The following is a 6,000-nucleotide window of genomic DNA, read 5'->3' on the forward strand; positions in this document are numbered from 1 at the left end:
GTATATGACAGGCTCCCGGAAGGTAAAGAGGTACAAGGAAAGAGGGGAGAAAAGGAGGCAAGAAAAAGAACCGTGGAGGAGAAGAAGAAAGTAAAATAAAAGAGGTGATAATGGGTTTGTCTATCAGGCCCCGTCACAGTTTCTAAGAAACTGGGTAAGAGTTCAAGCTGTTCTGCCTTCCGAAAGGAAGGAGAAATTTACTGGAGGAGAAATTTCACGGAAACACTGGCACTGCTGAAGCGATTACAACCTCACCCACGTTCAAAGTTCATTTACGAGCGGGAACAGGTCCGGAGATGGATAATAGGTAGGATCACATAACTCTCGATGTAAACACAGCTTAATAATAACTGGGTCCTACTCTACATCCGTTCCCTGAACTCAGAGAAAAATGGAGATAAGGAAAGACTCCAGGGTATCAAATTCTCTGGCTTCCGAGAAGGGATTCAGATATACTCAGAAAATTTGCTATGGTTTTCTCAATATGCAAGAGTGTGTTTAATTGTATAGGGACAAGGGCTGAGCAAGGTATTAGATATTAATCATATATTCAAAGTACTGATATTGTCAATAAAATTATGCACTTTTTATTTGCATATTAGTGTGGATAGGCAGAAGTATGAAAATGCTAAAACAGAAATAATAAACCTCTAAAACAGAAATAATAAAATAATAAAGCAAAAATGTGAATAGAGCTGAGAAACTTGATTCATTTAGACAAATCAGTTTGTATGTAAGAAAAAGTGAAGACGTCGAAGATCTTGATGAAGAATAACTTTTATTACAGAATAGTAGTGACAAAGTACATGTAGTACCTTGGGTTCAACGGAGTCAGACTGAACCCCGAACATCCTAAGCTCAAACATTTTATACAGTATTACGTTCATCTTCCCGCTCAACATGTAAATTAAGTTTCGTTTTAAATGTAAATTGCGGATGACAATGAAAGTGATAGCCTTCCGTTCCCACATCTTCGGTAGACTCAAGTGGGAACAACCAAATGTTAAGGTGATAAGATTAAACAGAATCCATAGCAGTTATTTCATGTACCCTTTTGGTCAGCAGATGGTTCTTGACGACCTGCTGCTTCTCCCACGCTATAAGTGACAAATTATCGCTCCGGAGGTACTATTTACATATGATTAAGATCGGAAAGAACTATCTATATGATAATTAAGCTCTTTGTAGAGAAAGGAGCATAGTTTAATACACAATTTGGAGTGGAAGCTGGGTCGAGGCAGACTATAATTTCTTACAGTTTGTTCTAACTGTCCATTTCAGAAAATTAATAGAATAGCATTTTACGTTTTGTTTTAGCAACATTATTTTTGCCAAAAAAAAAATGTTTTAGCAAAAACAATCTGCCGTTCAAAAGTCTGGGGTCAAAAGTCTTTTTTTTAAGAAATTAATAGGCTATTCAGCAAGGACACAAAATTGATCAAAAGTAACAGTAAAGATATTTATATACAATACAAAAATATTTCTCACTGTAGTGTACATGGGTTGCTGTTTATTACCATGTACAGTACTGTAAATATTGGTGCATGCAAATGAGTAAATATCATGTAAAATGCTTTTTAAATTTTTGAATCTGTTGGACAACAATGGCTGTTTGGTCAATTTCTGCCATTTCAAACCAAAACATAAATATAGAGAGTTTGTCAAATATTGTTAAAAGGACATCTGAAACATCACCCCGAAAAACACAACTGTTTATTTAGAGATGCCAAACACTTTTACACAATTGGATTCAAGCAAGCAGAAAACCAAGTTAATTAAATTAACTGGAGCAACAGCCACAAGCACCGCTCCAAACAAACCCTCTGACAAAACAAAGCAGCAAACACTTACTGCACCAACAGAATCAAACTTGACAATGACAGCATATTAAGATCAACTAACTTCCTCTCGCTCTTCGTCCCTCTGGTACTTTGTTTTGTGTGTGAATTTCTTATGTGAACTCCTCCGTTCTTCCTCTCTTTCTTCCTCCTTTCCTTCTATCGCTCACCCTCCCTCTAGCTCGATCTCCCGTCTCTTCTTCTATGTGGTTGACAGCACAAATTTGTGGTCATGACCTTTATATCTCAGAGGCTGACTGTGAGTGGTCAGGCCTTGGGCTATGGAGCTCTGAAGCAGTCACAGATATCCACACACAAATACACACAGCCCCTGGGTACCTATTTACAGACAATTAACCTCACCGTCTCCAACATGTGGCTATGGTCAACACAACTATTTCAACATATCTGTCAATGTTCTAGCTCCTAAAACACTTGATATACAAATATGTCTGCTGATTAACTTATTAACTGAAATGTCAAAGGAATAGTTTAGTCAAAAATAGAAAATCTGTCATGATTTACTCACCCTCATGTCATTCCAAACCCGTATGACTTTATCTTAAGAGCACAACACAAAACGAGAAATTTTGAAGAATTTTCTAGTCATTCTTTTACACTAAACTACAAAGGGCCTGTCCCGTTACCAACACTTGCGATTACTGCACTTCACCACTTGTCTGAAAGATACTCTTGGCAGAAAATGTTCAAGTGGGTGTGAAGAACGCAACTGCGTGCAGAATTACCCTTTTGATTACCCCATGGGACACACTTAAGGCCCCAATATACTCAAAACGAAGTTCTTTTTCGTTCTTCGTTTAGGGGTAAAACAAATAAAAAGCATCTGTTCATAGCAACATGGGTATGCTTGCACGAGCTCTGCATATTAGCACTCCCGTGAAGTCACGTCACGTGTATTTACATGGCACTTTATTCGATATATTGCTTAAAATCAAGCAGCAGTATTAAACATGAAAAACTGTCAGTGTCTCATTTAATCAAAACCAAAACTTAATTTGCTACTATAAAGCGGCTCTCCACTGTGTGGACATCTCACCTCCAAGGACTCGACAGATGAAATGAACCCATTTAACCCACATAATCGTCAATTTTCTGGAAAGTTCCTTTGGCAAGCCATTTCTAACTCCCAAAACAAACAAAAAACGAACTTCGTTTTGGCCAGATTTTGTTCGAAATTACGTCACATCAGTTCGCTCTTCAATTTCACTTGAAGTGTATCAGGGCCTTTATAGTGACATAAAAATGTAAGTAAAGTTTTTACTAGAGATGCACTGATCGATCGGCCAGGGATCGGAATCGGACGATTTTCCTCATGATCAGGCCGGATCGGTGATCGGTCGGTCAGTCTCACTTCTTTCCGATTTCGAGCTGATCCGTTTTGTTACCAAACGCGCACGCACCACCACTGATCTATATTAGTGGAGCGTGCAAACCGCGCTCAGACTCAAACAGCTTGTGAGCCACAAATACCGAAATGAGTGGCTAACTGCGCTAAAACGTTCAAATACATACAAAATTATGTCAAAATGCCCATCTTGGTGAGTATCCAGTTAAACAACCAATTAGGCGTCTGTTCTGTGCAGTGAGCGGCAGAGAAGCAGCGCATTCAGTTGGCCGCACCGAAGCCGACTCGTCAATAAATGAGTACAAAACAGCATTTCCTAGCACCTGTCGTATATATATATGACAAATTAAGAGCTGAATTAACATTGCTTTATATTTTGAAATGTAAGATTAATATTTAATGAAACGTTATACATCAATTTGTAAATGCACCAGTGTGCAGGCATTTTTAGTGTTTTATACTGTACATAAGACAAGATACAGTAAAAACATGAACAAAGAAACAAAGTAAAACAAACTGACAAATACAATAAAACAAATGTACAAATGAAATTAAATAAACAGTGCTTTCATTTTTTCATGAAGGTCTACTAACATTACTGTTCAGGTAAGTAATTACAAGTAATTAAGTATTACAAGTAAGTTAAGTAATTACAGTTTTGTATGTATTGATAGATTAATACTTATTAAAGCTATAACGTAATTCAGATTAAGAGCTGTGAGTGATTTTGTCTTTGCATTTTGTTGTTTGATTAACTGATGGCCCAAGCGCCAGTCTGTCACGTTAAGACAATATATTGACACACATCGGATTTTCTCCCAACTGTTCTCGTCCACTTAAGACATAAAATGTGTTTAAGTAAATACTCTCCAAACCAGCCATTTTGACATATTTTGTGTGTATTTCATCGTTTGGACGCGCCCGAAGCTCAAAGTGTAATTAGCTTGTCCGTTTTGGGGCGCGTCGCGTGCACACATTTCAGCATGGGGAACAGCGTCTCTTGTGCGGATTGTGCTTTCAACGTTTTATTATCAAACATGTCCCGCAATTTAGCAACAGTATAAAATGGTCTTTTTTCAACAATCACCGATTGTGCTGATTCTTACTTTTAAGATTGGGTTTTAGGGAGGAATGAATGCGCACCGCTGTGAAGGGAAAAAAGCTACGCTAGAAGAAACGCGGCTATAATCCTTAGAAGCCAAAATCTAAATAAAAAATAAAATAGCTTAATAAAACAGCCACAGGCCTAAAGTGTAAGCAGACGTTTGAATGTTTAGTTCTCTCTTCTATCATAATTAAACAGGGCTTTCATGTTGCGCGTGCTGAAGCTCCTCCGCACGAGCGCGATCTCGCTTCTGAGTTGCGAATAGCAAAAAGGCATCATAGACAAATGTTTGAATATTATTGCATATAAAAACATCTGGCGACTCTGGTGAGACAGAATTTGCAAGACAACGTATCTATAGCAATAATAAATGTATGTGTGTTTTCTTAATTTCTCCAGTACCGATAGCAGAGCCGTTAACGTCAGAGCTTATCGATACTCCGGTCTTGCATAATTAGAGCTTATCGATACTCCGGTCTTTCATAATTTAACCCCGGGACTGATTAAATACCAGGTTTCGGTACCCATCCCTAATCATGACAGTAAAATAGGGCATTCTAAGTCAATATACTGCAGTATTTCCTCTCTCAATCAGTAGAAAATATGGTTAACAGCCGGTCATGCATGAAAAAAAAATACCGTCATGTACTGTAAAACCAGTATAATTTTGAAAAATACGTGATATAAATTTTTGGTCATACCGCCCAGCACTAGTCTGATGTTACTGACACATTGGTATTTTGGATTTTGCCATAAGTATACACGAGTTGATCAATGTTTTCATTTGATTTGAGAGTGAATAAACACTTCTAATCATCATACAAAGTAATCATATTACTTCAGGGGACTTGGATAAAACCGCTGAATTTGTATGAATTACTGTAACACTACTTTAATGGAGCTTGAAACTTTTGGACCCCATTGACTTTCATTGTATGAACAAAAACAAGATATTTGCTTTAAAAGATGTTACTTTGTGTTCCACTGAAGAAACAAAGTCATACAGGTTTGGAATGACATGAGGGTGAGTAAATGATGACAGAAGTTTCATTTTTGGCAGAACTATTCTGTTCTAAGTGCTTAAGTACTTATATCAGTTACGCAAGAGCCATGCTCTTCAGACGGACAAAGAAATTCAAATTCCCATGACTTCTAGCTACACCAGAGGCTGCGTTCTGCTCTTCAGCACAGGCTTTTGTGAGTGAGGGGGAGGACAGGAGAAGGCTCTGAATCAGTAGGGGAGAGGGGCCAGCAAGGCCCAAATCTGCTGCTCATTCTGAGCTCCAATGAAGCACTTATGGCGCTTTTCCACTGCATGGTACGGCACGGTACGGTTCACTTTTGGGGGGTTTTCCACTGGGTACAGTACCTGGTACTTCTTTTAGTACCACCTCGGTTGAGGTTCCAAGTGAACTGTACCATTACCAAAATGTGACGTGTAAACTCTGCTGATTAATGATTGGCCGGAGAGAATCGTCACTACCTGCGTCACTGAACTTGAAACACAAACACAACAGAACCGCTAGATTTAAATCAGCACAGCCGGAAGGATCGAACGCAACTGTTTTGAACGAGCGCACCTTTTTTTAACAACTAAAAAATGGCTGTTTCGTGGTCTGTTGAGGAAGTACAGACGTTCTTCTTGTTGATAGCAGAGGAGCGGATCCAGCGAGAGCTTGATGGGGCGACGC

General features: G+C 38.6%; 1 protein-coding gene across 1 annotated transcript in view; it reads right to left on the reverse strand.

Moving 5' to 3' along the window:
• LOC107676443 (cytoplasmic protein NCK2-like) overlaps positions 1 to 6,000 on the reverse strand; it is an 83,248-nt gene that overhangs the window by 69,108 nt on the left and 8,140 nt on the right. The window lies entirely within an intron of this gene.

Source organism: Sinocyclocheilus anshuiensis, unplaced genomic scaffold (assembly GCF_001515605.1).
Source record: "Sinocyclocheilus anshuiensis isolate Anshui unplaced genomic scaffold, SAMN03320099.WGS_v1.1 scaffold1126, whole genome shotgun sequence".
Lineage (NCBI taxonomy): Eukaryota > Metazoa > Chordata > Actinopteri > Cypriniformes > Cyprinidae > Sinocyclocheilus > Sinocyclocheilus anshuiensis.